General features: G+C 38.1%; 1 long non-coding RNA gene across 2 annotated transcripts in view; it reads right to left on the reverse strand.

The window, feature by feature from the left end:
* Window positions 1-10,017, reverse strand: part of LOC137476382 (uncharacterized) — a 32,795-nt gene extending 22,778 nt beyond the window's left edge. For both annotated transcript variants that reach the window (XR_011000331.1, XR_011000330.1), the window contains exon 1: window positions 9,613-10,017. This is a non-coding gene — a long non-coding RNA (uncharacterized lncRNA). The remainder of the gene's footprint in view (window positions 1-9,612) is intronic.
* Window positions 10,018-14,694: the final 4,677 nt, after the last annotated feature.

A 14,694-nucleotide genomic window follows, 5' to 3' on the forward strand; every position in this document is an offset into this window, starting at 1 on the left:
TGAAGGCTGCACCAGCTGAAATGCAAATTTGACATATTTAAGCTGGCTGTTTACGTGTCACCATAACTACACTGGGAAAAATCCCACAAATAGGGTGCTGATGTCACCCGAACAGCAGATGGAACAATGACCCAAACAATGAGCCCCCTCCCGAGTGAATCAACAGCCATCCTAAGAAGTCAGCTGTGAATCAAACTGAGGAACAGAGCAGCAAGAAATTTGGAATTACTTGCATCACAGGCAGAATAGAGCAAGGACTAGAGTCTCCTGACTAAACAGAACAAGCAGGAATCAAAAAGGCTGAGGGATGTTTTTGGCCCTCAAATGTCTCTGAGCAGAAGAATTAAAAGGCTCCCCCGGGTCCAAAGGCTGCAACAGGCAAAGGAGGAAAGATCACTGTTGGCTGCTCCAAACCTCATCAGCCTGGGCTGAGCTTTTATGTACCCAGTTTGTCAGTGAATGATGACAAAGAGTTGAAAAATAACTGTATGGCACAGAGGGCAGCAAGTTAGAAGTAAAGAAAGGGAGTTGTAACCAGATTTAAAGAATTTGATTTTAAAAGATGATGGGAATTTAATTTCACTTAGCAAAGTGCTTCACCTAGGGACAAACCAAAAGAAGGAACTATATATTAAATGAGACAAGTGTACTGCAAAGTTGGTGAAAAGAACAAACGAGGCTCCCTGAAGCCATTTCCATGAAGTTATGAGCACACACTGACAATATAAAAAGGAAAAATGGGTACAAAGATTCATTGCCCACAGGAAAAAAGTCACAAAATACTGTTTTGTAACTGTCAAGACAGGTTTCTATTGTTGCTAAAAGAATTTCTGGGAAGTACAATCTTTGTATCCTTACTCATACTTCTGAAGCTTTGAGGGTCAAGCAATCACTGAGGTCAGAGCTCTAGGTTTTCAGAGAACCTCATGTAGACATAAATCTGAACAGGGATCCTATAACTACTCACCAAAAAATCAAGAAGAAGGAGAACTTCGAAAGTATCCATCCTTTCTCCCAATTATTCTCTCTGGGTCAAGGAATGTGGCCTGAAACACTGTGAATAGCACTATGCAGAAAATCCTTGTGTTTTACTTGTCAAAACAGCTTCAGAGGGAATGCAAGTCAGACTTGCTTCTTCACAGCAAGAATTCCACTGGAACTATAATTAAATATAGAAGAAGCAAGATAAATCTGCCACTGGCACCAGGCAAAACTCAAAAACCATCGCAAAAATAACAACAAAATATAAAAGTGGACACGAGTCTTCTAACAATGAAACAGTCTTTAAATGGACTGGGAAATATGTTCAATTTGCTGTAAATTACAGCCCTGATAGAGCACTGCACATTAAGTAACAACATTGAGTGGCTGCCATAGGAGGCATAAATTGTCCAGAAGTGCCCTGTCCTACAGCACTGCCAAGCAAAGTGAGTGTCTCTGAGGCTCTCTGGAAAATACCATCACAGGAACAGTCACTGCAGATTGCTTGTGCTGAAACAAAAGCAAAGTCATTCAAATAGCAATAACAGCCTTGATCTGCTGCAGCAGCCTTACTATTAACAGTGCAGGTTAATGAATTCTATGAAGACCATAAGGGCGTCACAAAGTTTTGGGACATTGGGATGGCTTTTTTGGTTTGTGGTGGGGTTTTTTTTGTTGAATTTTTTCGTGGTGGTGGTGATTGGCTTTTCTTTGTTCAGCTTTTTTTGTTGAATTTTCTTTGTTTGCATTTTTAAATTTTTATTTTGCTGGGGTTTTTTATATAGGTATTGCAGCAGCATCTAAAAGCACAATTTCAACCTAGAGCTCCATTAGACTAGCAAAGTAAAACATTCCAATAGAAATAGTTCCCTGCAGGGTTGATTTAAAAGGGGGCTGGGAAGCAACTCCTGTGAAAATCATCATAAAAGCAGTACAAAAAAAAATAGTCATAATTCATCTTCAAAATATTTCAGATCTTCATTTAAAAGTTGCAGTTTTCACTTTTGGCCAAGACTTCTTCAGCAAAACATTCTAAGTATGACGAAAATATTTGTTTTTAAACAAGAACTTCTATACTTGTTCACTACTCAAAAATACATAATCTCATTAAAGACAAGATAAAATTAGAGAATGGAACAAACACTATGAGACAGACAAAAATTGCTAACATAACTACTGAAGTTTGGTACTTAATCTTTTGAGGGATCTGTATTTTAATATTTACCTTGTTGCAGCCTAGGTTTCCTTCAAACTGCTGGGCTCTCAAAAACCAGGTATTTCCAACCTAAAACCCAGTTCCTCTTAGAGTAAGCTAACTAACCACATATAAGAATAATTTGTACAGCAGGATAAAACACATGAGCAGAACAGGGGCTGAACATCAAATCATGATCCAAAACTTTATTTGAACATGAAGATTATAGAGAAAGCAACCAAAACTCTAAATGTTAATGACTCTTCTCTTACAAGGTTTTGAGAATCTACGTAGTAAGGAATTGAAATACTCTGCATGGTATTTTACCACTGAAATGTCCTAAATTTTTAGGAGAAGGTTCGTGCTGCAATCAAAAGTTTTGTGATTCAAAAAATCCAAGGCCAAAAGCTCCAAAGACTTAACAGTCTGTACAATTTTATCTTCTGACTGTATTAACGTAGTGATCTGTATAACAGAACAAAACCACGTAATACTGAAGAATATTGATAGATTTAATTCTTATATTCAGTCTACTAACTCAGCCATTATCCACAGGGAGAATATCTATTATGTTGCATGAGAAAATGGCAAAAATGTCTCACATTAATCTGCAAGTGGGAATAATTCTCTTATCTCAGGAAGAATTGAAATAATTTTGATTTATTCCAAATTCTGCCAGAGGCCAACTGCACAAAAACTGCTGCACAAATAAAAGTGCCAGCTCACCACCGATAGCTATTCCTTACAAACTTTCCACTGGGGCCTTGAGTGCACCAACAGCCCTTAAATGACTTGGGAGCTGCAGCCCCAGGGACCTGGGACTGCGCTGGGGACAACAATGGCACTGTCCTGCCTGGGCCCTGGTCCCTCTTGGCTCCAGGACCATCGTCCTTTATGGGACAGCCCGCACCCCTCTGCAGCCAGCTTCTCCAGAACACAACTTATCTCCTCAGGAAGGGTAAAGGCAGGGAAGTACTAGCCATCTGTTCGATCTCAGTGGCCAAGATGAGATTTACAAAGAGATTTCTGGGCAGTCTCCTGGGTTTCGGGTGCCTGCACCCCTTGAAGCCCTCACTGATCTTCTCCCTCCGGAGCAGGCAGAAAAGTGAGGATGGTTTCTTGACACTGCAAGAAAACACAACCCCCAAAACACAGTGTTCTTGTGGCAGGAGGGTTTGGGACGAGCACTCAGCTGGAGGTATCACCCTTCTGCTTGTGGGCAGGTTTTGGTGTCAGCTGTGGGGGAATCTCTTTAACAGGATTCCATCTTTCACAGCTACAGCAATTTCCTTTCTTTACAATAAGAAATATGTCTGCCTGCTCACTCTACCTAATTTGCCAGTTCATCTCACCCCCCACTTAAAAACACTAAAGGCAACAAGTTGGAAGTAATTGGAATAAAAGCAGGGGGTGCAGTCAGTGCCAAGGCCTGGCAGCCACTGCTCAAGCACAGAACTGCTGCACCCTCCAGCACTGAGGAGGCATCAGCCAAAGAACCTTTCATCACACCCACCATGGCAGCACCACAGCAGCAATTAAATAAGAGCAAACATCTGGGAAAGAAGTTGATGCCTCAGTGATTCCATGACAAATGATAAGAATAAACTCCCAGATTATTAGTTGAATTTGGCCCAAGTGTCAGGTGGAATGTTCTTTATTTCACAACAAGGACTTTCAGCCTTTTCTTCAGGCTGAAACTCTTAGAAATGTTGATATATCACTGTGCTATTCTGTGAACATGCCAGTGAAGATGTTTCATTTTACAGACCCATTCACATGTCACTCTAGAGGAAAGAGCCAAGTAGGCAGAATTGAAGTGTTTTAATAAACAAAATTAGGAGACAAACGAGAAAAAAATCAGAAAAGGATTAAACTCATCCTTAAAAAAGGAAGGTGAGATTAGAGCACTACTAGCATATTGCATTCTTATTTCTATCTCCTTTCTTACCTCATTCAATACCTACACCACTTTGTAACATTTGCTTAACAGCATTTTATTGTTATGTAAATTACCACCAAATTGTGTTCCTGAATTAAAGCATTGGGCTCGGGGGTTTTTTTTTTAATTATTCCCAAGCATATTCAGTATGCTGAAAAGTGATACATGGAATGAGTCTCCAGTGACCCCAGTTCCTCTGGCACTGTACTCTCCCAGTCATTTGACTACCATAAAGGTTTCAGAAGGTTTATACAATTAAAATATTAAATTCAGAAGGTTTATACAATTAAAATATTAATTGGTTTTCTGCTAGTTATTTCACTTTAAAAAACCCCAAAAATCAAGCTAAATAAAAGCAGAAAGCAGCTACAGTTTGGGATGCTTTTACTGTGCAGCCATTGCAGAACACGTACTGCTGTCCAGGACACTGATGATGGAATATTAAGGCTTGGAAGGGACTTTCTGGATCATTTAGTCCCAATCCCTCTGCCATGGGCAGGGACACCTGTCTGATGACAGGGAGCTTAAGACATTATCTTTCATTCTAGCACAGAATGCTGGAACTTGGTAATTAGTGTTTGAATAAGGACTTTATCTTTCAATTATTTTTTTTCCCTCCCATGTCATCACTGAGGAAATAATTTGGTGTTCTCTGATGTAACCACAATGGAAATGAAAAAGTGACAGGAACATAACTTTGCTGCAGATTTAAGGAGAGAGGGGAAAGAACAGGCTATCAGATAGGAAGCCTACTTTTGGAAATCCATATCTGCTTTTCTGGAGAGTTTTTTCACCAGATAGCAAATAATTTCATTTATTTTTGTTGCTCTGTCTGCAAGTTTCTTCCACTTCCAATTCCCCCTTTCAGCTGCAATTTTAAAAAGTCCAATATTCAACAGACAGCAAACTAATTGCTTGATAACGACCTTTTAAATGCCCAGATTATTGGCTTTAAGTGAAATGTTAATGAGTTATTCTGATATTTGCTATTTATAGGCTTAGACATGAACAGAGTATTTTTGATTAAATGAAACTTTATCATAACTGTTATTCCAAGCTGCATTCTTTGCACAGAGCTATACCATAGGAGAAGCATACATATGAATATATTCACATAAACTTGTGCTCTGCCCTGATAAGCCTGTCTAGTGGCGTGGTTTGAAACAGGGGATCCATATTCAAGTTCATGCCCTGCATGCCTCCAGGTAATGCAGGGTAAACTGCTCTGAATCAAGAAGAGCAGAGATTTAAATCTAGACCTCTCACATTTTGTGCTAGTGCTCTGTGCATGCTACACATATTGGTGATAGTCATACACATAATTCCCAAAATCAAAAGCTGAAATTCTGACTTGGACAACCCAATTTCAGGAGAATGGCCAAAACATTTCATATTATTCTGGCATAAAAGAGGGAAACAACTTGCAACATCAGGATTTCCTTAAAAATAAGTGTAAAAAGAATAGATTTGCACTACAATTTGAATTAGATTTGCATTCGACTTGCATAGTACTTTACTGTGAAAACCAAAATTTGTCTTCTGGAGGAAGGGGGAAAGGTAACCAAACTCATTTATTTAGCCTCTTAGTCAATTGACAAGGTGAAGACAGGTTTGTTTTGCTTTTGATGTAGTTTGTGTTTTTTAAAATACAAGCAATGTTTCTTTTACAACTCTTCATTTCAATATATGCAACTCCTAGGGTATGAAGATTGAGGGAAGAGAATACTACCTATAAAATTTACAAAGGATAGAGAGGAGAAAGGAGCATTCTAAATTGTCTTACAAGCCTGGGATTGAGGGGATCAACAATCAATGTCTTGAAATATTAGCTTCCTTCACAGGCCCATAAAACCAACGCTGATATGTGCTATGACATGGCACAAACTTGGACATAACTACTTGTACGCTCGAGGTTGTGCTTGAGCATTTTTACATCTTCCAGACTGCACTGTCAAATGAACTTCGTCTATCTGCATTTCAACTGCTCTAAAACTACATTTCAAAATGTTTTAAATAGGTTGCACAAAACTGCCTTTAGCTGTGAGCATGTCACTCAGCTGTAACAGAACTTCAGGATATCATACAAAACCAAAATACAGATAATCATTGAGTTCTTCTCACTCAGTCTTAATTTGGATTAATTCACTCTTATTTTGCTTTTCTCATTAAAAAAGCGTGTCTCATGTTATATGATATCTGCCACCTGAGATGTTCCTATACAAATACAAAAAGATCTGAAATTTACTTAGAATATCTATAAGAAAGTGGCTTTCTCCCATTTGTTTCCCACATGATAAAATGAAGGTACTTACATGCCCAAAAAAAGCCACATTAAGGAAAAGTAGTAAAAAGCTAAGTTACTTTATCCAAAAGATGGATACAACAAAAATATAGTTTTTAGAAGTGGACTACCTTACAGATTTTCAGGAAGTAGATAGCAACTTCAGGAATCCAGGGCCAGCAAAACACAGAGTATCTCCAACTAAAAGAGCATTCAGCTTTATCTTTCTGCCAGACATCAACTTGTATTTTCAAACAACAGATAAGCCAGAAATGGCATTCAGCCACTGTCCCTCGTATCCTCACCTCTTCAAAGCTCTCTGTTGTAATTATCTACAAAAATATTTTGGGGGTGGGGAGTGGAGATTTAACCATATTGAGATAAAAAGCAAGATCTCTTGAGACAGATATCTACCATGATGTCTCACTGGTATCTCACACTCTGCTAAACCCATTGGCTAAATTCCCTAATAAATCAGTGTATTGGTCTGACCAAGGTAAAACAGCTTTTATGTGCTAGTCTCTTCTTCATTGTAAAGCTTCTTGCCACAACAGAAAAACATCATTAAACCAAAAGGAAATCATTCCCCCAAGACTGGGAAACTGAGGACACCAAAATAGAGTTTTCATGAGTTAGTACACTGGCACAGCAGAACCTAAATACTGTAAGGTCATGGAGCAGATACTCCTGGAAACTATGCTGAGGCACATGGGAAATAAGGAGGTGACTGCTGACAGTCAACATGGCCACACCAAGGGCAAGAAAGCTAAAAAAAATTTTTTTTCTCATACCTTTAGGTAGCTAACAGGAAAACAAAGCAATTTTAGGAGTCAACTTAAATAGGTTCTTTACGATAAAAGTCAGCAGAACTCCTCCAAGTAGCAGTATGTGCTATTACACTGCTGTGTCATACTTCTCAGATGTCAAAGATAACTTTACCCTCAAAAGTTCACTGGACACATGTGTGTACAGAATTTTTTTTTTCCTAAAATAATTAGAAGGCTGTAAAGCAATATTGCCTTTGCCTGACTGACAAGTTAATGACCTGCACTTCTCACACATCAAGACAGACTAAAGAAAATTGAAACTAGCAGAAGAGTTGAAATACCCATCACCATTATTAAGGGGTTTGTTTCCAAATAAGTATAGAAATTCAAGCTTTGAGGAGTTTGGCACAGAGTGATGCATTTGTCATTTAAGCACATCACAATCCTCATGTGAATGATGTTGTGTGACACACAGCGACATGGCATGTCTAAATTATAAACCACCAGCTCTTCACTGAACTAGCTCACCGTTATTGGCACCTTGGTAAGCTGCAATCATTTCATATTTCCAGGAGAAAAGGAAGCAGAAAATTGGTGTGGCAGAAATAGAGGAAATGTCCATGTGCATTATGTGCTTCCAGGAAGAAAAGGAAACATCAGCTGACCATTGGGAGTACAACCAAACTGTGCTATTTTTCCCCTCATCTCCTATGGGGCCCAATGGCATTCATCCCAGGGTACTGCAAGAGCTGGCTGATGTTACTGCAGCACCTCTCTCCTTATTTTTGAAAACTCTTCATAGTCTAGAGAGCTTCCAGCTGACTGAAAAGTGGCAAAAGTTCAAGAAGGGTGAGAAGGAAGACCCTGGTAATTACAGGCTTGTCACTCTCACTTCAGTGCCTGGTAAAATTAGGGAGAAAGTTATTCTGTCAATCTTGGGATTTTACTAATCCGATTCCAGTATCTCATAGTTGGGATGCATCCCATGTTTGATCGGCAAGTTTGGAGAGCATGCTCAATATTGAAGCAATCTGCTCCTGATTCTTCCTAATTATCAAAGGTTTCTTTTTAATTATCAAAGTTCACAGCTATGCACAGTCATTCAGAAATTGCCATACTCTAATGCCATTAACCTCAAATTCTACCTACTGTAGACAATTTCAGTTTGTAAAATACAACCTTGGAATAGGTTTGTCCCCCCATTACATTAAACAAAAAGAGAAAAATGTTTTCTACAATCATAATACAAGGAAAGCATATTTTAAACCACACTTCCCATGGAATAGAGCTGGTGAGCAGAGGAGGACACAGCTAGCCTAAAACCTAGGATAACCCAGATCCTCACTTACCTATAATTTGTATTTTCATTATAACTGATATATCCTGATATCCATAGGCTTCAGCTGGGCTGATTACAATGTTGAAACATACCGAGTGTATTTTTTTATTTGGAAGTAGAAAGGCAAAACACAATTTAAGAAAAAAAAAAAGTTACTATTGTTCATAGAAGAGCCTAGCAGTCACCTATGAAATATAAAGCTCAACCTTGATTTCTCCTCAGAATGAGTGAGCTCAAATCCATGTCTTCCATTTTCCCAAGGAATGCATTAAGAAGCAAGCTGGAAACTATTCTATAATATTCAGCAGAAGTTGCATTATTGCAAGGAAAATAATTCAAGGTTTCTTGGGCCCAGTAGAAGGATCATATTTGACAGAGCAACACAGCATCTCATTAAGGATTCTTACATTTGTTATTGGTGATAGAAATTTTACTGGAAGCCAAACCAAAAACTCGAGGTATTCTTCATCTCAGACAGATGCTCTATTGAGTGGAATATAGAAATAGCACTCATTTTCTTGATGGCATAAATACAATTACATATGCCTTGAAAACTGCTTTCCACATATTTACTCAAAAGAATAACAAATCCATTAGTTTATAGTGCTCATTTGTCAAAATTGAGAATGTTTTAATCATACTGGGGAACTTTCAACTACAAAAACAAGCCAAAAATGGACTCCACATGCCAATAGAAAGCACTTGCAAGAATTTTCAGAACGGCAACTTAGATATGTGACTTTGACAAAAATTACACCTTTAAACCCCTGATCTTTTGGGACTATCAATAAAATTCAGGCTTTTACTCTAAAATACTGAAAATATAAAAGCAGAAGACAGCAATGAAAAGACAAAAAGCATAAAATCCAAAATGTTTCAATATGCTACATTCTTCCACCATGATCTTCTGACAGTGGGTTGGTGTTTTTTAGGGATTAAAGGTCAAATGAGGCCTGCAATGTTTAGCAGAAGCAAAGACAGCATGCCAGGAAACATGTTACATTCCTGCCTCCTCCAGTCTTACTTTCAATACACCACGTTACAAGGAAACAGTCATGGCATTTTTCCATGTTTTTACCCATTAAACACAATCCTCCACTGTAAACTTACCAGATAGAAAGGTGGTACCAAACTGAGATCCTCATGTAGATGCTGAAATGTCTCATTTTTCACTCCCTGATACAGCTCCAGGTAGGAAATCATTCCACAGAATTTGTTATCATCTCCTGGATAACAGTATTCTTTCTCTGCCTTAATGGTGGAAAGTATTTTAAGGCTAACTTTTGGGAACATACAAATTAACCTCAAAACTGACAACAGCACTACATGAAGTGGAGACTGATCTGTTTTCTCTACCCCTCACAGTTGGCAGCTCCAACAAATTAAAATCTTGTTCGTGAAACACCTAGCAGAGAATTTTACGCCTTGCAAAAATAGCAGCACTTGACATGAGACCATGAACAGACCTCCTAGAGAGGCATTGTGACAGGAAGTTAATTTAAAAACTGCCCCAATTACATGTTCTTACCTCAGGTAATTAGATAATTGCCTGAGTAGTAAACATGTCCAAGAGAGTAATCAAACAATTGGAGTTACAAGGAGACAAACACTGTCACTGTTAAATGGCAAGTTAATTTAAAATCAGCTGCTCTATCAGCAAAACCTGTTTTAAAATGGTGTGTTGATACTATTAAGTGAAAGACAAATATTTGGCATTAAACATGCTCAAACTGTTCATACTGCACAATAACATTATTAATAAATAACTGAATAAACCTGAATCAAGCTCAGTCTGGTGCCTCTGAGAAACTAGAGCCTCATTACCAATATCATTATCTAAAACTAATTAGTAGTTGGTGATTGTAGCCTGCTGGCACTAGGAAGCTGATTAACATTCCTCAGAAACAAACAGGGCTGGCTTGGGGAGGAGAGGGATATTTCCCTTTTGCTTAAGACTCAAAGAACAGAAAGGGAATTAAATGTTTAAAACCTGTGATCATTGCAGCTCAGTTTCTTTCATTAATCTGTATAATGGGCTGGTATTTGATGTCCTTGAGGCATTTTCATTGCTGGACATTTGTTAGATTTGGAATTTTTTGCATGGTTGGATGACAGAAATAGAAATCTTAAAGTGCAATTAAATATTTTATTACCATTATTTAATTAAATAAATACTGGATTAACTTGTCAAAGCAGATTTCACTGGCATGCTAGAACAGCATTTTCTTTTTTCTTTATGAATGTAATCTATGCCTAAATATTGTGATGATTAGTATAATTACTTTAAATAGTACTGGATGCATTCAGGGCAGAGGGATGGACCAATTACTGAGTATTCCACAGAAAACAGTTCTTTTAATTTCCCTAATAATTTGCTATGTGACCCTTTTCCTTCTTGTTTAACTGAAGAATGAGTCAATTTAAAAATCCTACACTGAAGTTTAGGTTAAACTTCAATTCCATACCAGAAAAAAGCCCTGCAGTGTGTCATAATTCCAAGTTTCTAACTCAGTGCACATATTAAGAGCCAGATCTGCAAGTAAACCTGAGATATCTGTGTTGGAAAATTTTCTCTCTGCTACTATCCAGCCACCTTGTAAACCTGTGCTGTTATAAATAATCCATGACCAGTGTAATCCCCTAACACAGTAAAAGCTCAGATGAGCAAGGGGTGAAGCTTCACTTGTATCTCTGCTGGTTTCCATAGGGTGAGATACACATTCCTGCACATATATATGAATATGCACAGACTCAGTTAAAGTATGGGAGAAGACAGACCTGTTGACTCTGCTGGAAACAAAGCAGGGTTATTTTTCTATCCTTGTTTTGGTTAATATTCTGAAGCACTACACTGAGAGCTGAGACAAGACCGTGTACTACTGACCTCCAGTGAACCAGGTGCTCAGCACCATGACCAAAATCCTCAGGGCTGCTTCTTTAGTGTCAATATTTTCCTTTGTCTGGGTGGCAGATGATCTCCTCTAACTTAATGAACTGGCAGAAAACTAACACTTGTGCAAACCTACGTACACAAAAATTTACTACACCAGCATTATAAAGAACAGTCATTTTTGACAGAAAAAGTTATTTAAAGCAACAAGTAATATGACACAAAGGAAAAGCTGTACGTAACTGTACGTAGCTGTACAAAGGATGCTGTACGTAAGTTTTTGTTTCTGTCATACACAAAATACAAGTACTAGATGTTTTGTTTAAAGTCATTTATTCATAAGATTAATTACAACACTCTCATAATGCGTGCAACATTCAAAATGTGCCTTGGCTCAAAAGATACACCACTAGTACAAAATGCTTCTAGAAAGTAGTGAGCAGTACCAGTAAGACTAAGCTGAACAAACTGAAAATGCTGAAGTTTCTTAAGCTTTGGAATTTAATGCAGGTGACCATGAGGCTGTATTAATAACACTCAGCCTCAGGAGAAATGTTCACTATCCATATATGGCAACTGAAACTAATTACAGATGAGGCATTTCTGATTAGAGTAATAGTTTACTACAAGATTGGTACCTTTTACAGAAATACATGTCTGGATGCTGAAGAATTGCACAGATTGAGTACCTGCATTCCATAATTCTAACCTGGTTTAGGAGGACATCATGTGGCAGAATAATATATGAACAGACACTGCAACCTTCCCACAAAAAACCCCTCCTTCTACAGCTGCTGCCCCTTACAGCCCAAAATATTCAATACTGTCAAGAGACTCAGTGAATGTAGAAGCAGTGTCCAAAATCGGATGTTAGGATACAAGAAATGATTATTAAGATGATCTGCAATTCTGATACAAAGTGGGGGTGAATGACTGGACTCAGAGGAGGTTTCCTCAGTTACCAAGCCCTAAGCAGCCATTTTCAAATTTTGGAAGCACACAGCCTCACTTATGGTATTAAATTTCTCCCTTCTATGCTCTTGGGTCAAACTGCCTTTGCCAGAGCCCTACCAAAATTTGTGCAAATGTGACCTGAAAGCATCAATAAAGAACTTCAAGGAATATATGAAAGAGCCCCATCCTACTTCATCAAGAAAATGTTTCATGAACAACTCCATGATTACTAGCACTTGAATACAAAAATAGAGTTCTAGAGAGGTATTTCTGGATTTTTTGTTGCATTTATCTAAAAATCCATTTGATTTTCCTTGCCAGAGGCTGATAGTAAATTCTGATATTCTTAGAATATCAGATGAAAGTGAAATCTACTTACCCATTAATTTTAAAATGTAAAAATAAGGTAACCTGCTTAATTTATAATACCATTATATAAATTATGGATTCAATTCAGAATGTTATAGTATCAGTCCAGAAAATAAGAACTGAAAGGAAAAAGAACAATTTAATGGCATAGCTAAGAAATTAGCTATGGACGTAGTTAGAAATTCACCAATGAAGACAACAGAAGTTGTGAAGGAAGAGAAAAAAAATCTGGAAAAGAAAATTTTAAGGATATTTTTGTCATTCCTGTTCCTGCCAGAAGACATAAGCTCGGGTCATGCTATTTCCTTTCATAAAAGCCCTGAGATGAGCTCAGGTGGTCAGAGCATGGTGTTAATAACACCAAGATTGTGGGTTTGATCTTTGTATGGGCCATCCACCTAAGAATTTGACTGGATGATCCTTCTGGGTCCCTTCCAGCTCAGAATAGTCTGTGATCACAGAAGCTTTCTTAAAGTATGTTTTTCACTGATTTAGGAAAACTATCATAGAGACAGTAACACTACTTTTCAATGCATTCTAAACTTAAATCCTCCCCATGGATGAGAAGAATTCTGTAATGCTGACTTTAAACACACAACTGAGATATCTTGAAATATTTCTATTTACAAAGCTTTTGTACTCTGTCTCAGTCTGTTCATACTCTGATAACCCAGGCATTTCTTCCCTTACTACAGTGTCACTCAGCAACCCTGGATCTTCCACCCTATTCCTACATTCTTCATGTAATATAAACTGACAAAATAAGTTTGTGCATGCCCATAACTCAGTGAGCAATCCTAGACTTATTTGAAACAAACCTCCCCAGAAGAGTTCTGACAGCACAAGAAACTGCATGACCAAATCTGCAAGCTGGGTGACACTTCCAAGCACAGATCAATTTGCCATGAAGGCTGAGCAAAATAATTGTGTTTCTAATCAGTGGGGTCCCAGAGCAGCATTCTGGCAGGAGCAACTGGAAAGAAACACCTACACACCATATTTTCATGTGTATATCTTGGGGAAAAAAAAAAAAGAAAAAAAATAGAAAAAAAAAAAAAGAAAAAAGCTTAATTAGCAGCAGTAAGGAGAGCTGAGGCCTTCCAAGTTCATTAACATCATTTTTTAAACAATGTAAGATATCTCAGAGCAGGTGAGGTGCATGACAAAGCAGTTTCAAGACTAAGTTTGGATGTTTTTAAAGGGAATTTATAAGATGTGATGAATGCTGCAGCAGAGAGGTGGATTCTATGATCCAGTGAGTCACTTCCAGTCTCACAACTTACAGCAAGACCACAGCTGTTCACTACCTTGGTCAGAATGAAACTTAAGTACAAAATATAAGAAACCTGTTTTTCAGGTTATTTTGACAGAGAAAAAGGGAAAACTGCACGGTTAAAATCACACCATATAAAATGGGAAATAGGATCACCAAGTCTGCTGGTGACTACATTAAGTAAAACTCATTATTGAATAAAAAACTGAAATTGTCTTTATCTGCTCTCATCAAACCTGCTGTGGAGAAGTCAAGAGTACAAAGTGATTCTTCTGTCATTCTTGCTTCCTTCCTGCTTTAACTGCTTTTGCTTTTCCCTAGGCAAATACATCAATAGGCAGAATACTTTTAAGAAAGGAAAAAACCAGTATCAATGAAAGGACATTGGTGTTGCAGAGGAGACTTCTATTTAAAAAACAGATTCGATTCCTCCACATCTATTGAAGTGAAGCAACAGAGGGATTACAGAGACTCTGCCACCAGAGCATTATTTTATCTCAGTGAAAGGGGAAAGGGAAAAGGAAGAGCATTTACAAGTGAATACACTGTTCTTAGAACCCTGAAGGAACACTTCCCAAGGTCTATCTAACAAGCACTCCCCGTGAGGGACAGAAATCTCTGCGTGCCAGCCAGGGAGCTTGCACAATGGGATTCCAGTCTCACCTGCCCCCATCAGTCCTGGCTGGTACAGCCAGTAGGTTAAAAC

The sequence above is a fragment of the Anomalospiza imberbis genome, chromosome 6 (genome assembly GCF_031753505.1).
Source record: "Anomalospiza imberbis isolate Cuckoo-Finch-1a 21T00152 chromosome 6, ASM3175350v1, whole genome shotgun sequence".
Lineage (NCBI taxonomy): Eukaryota > Metazoa > Chordata > Aves > Passeriformes > Viduidae > Anomalospiza > Anomalospiza imberbis.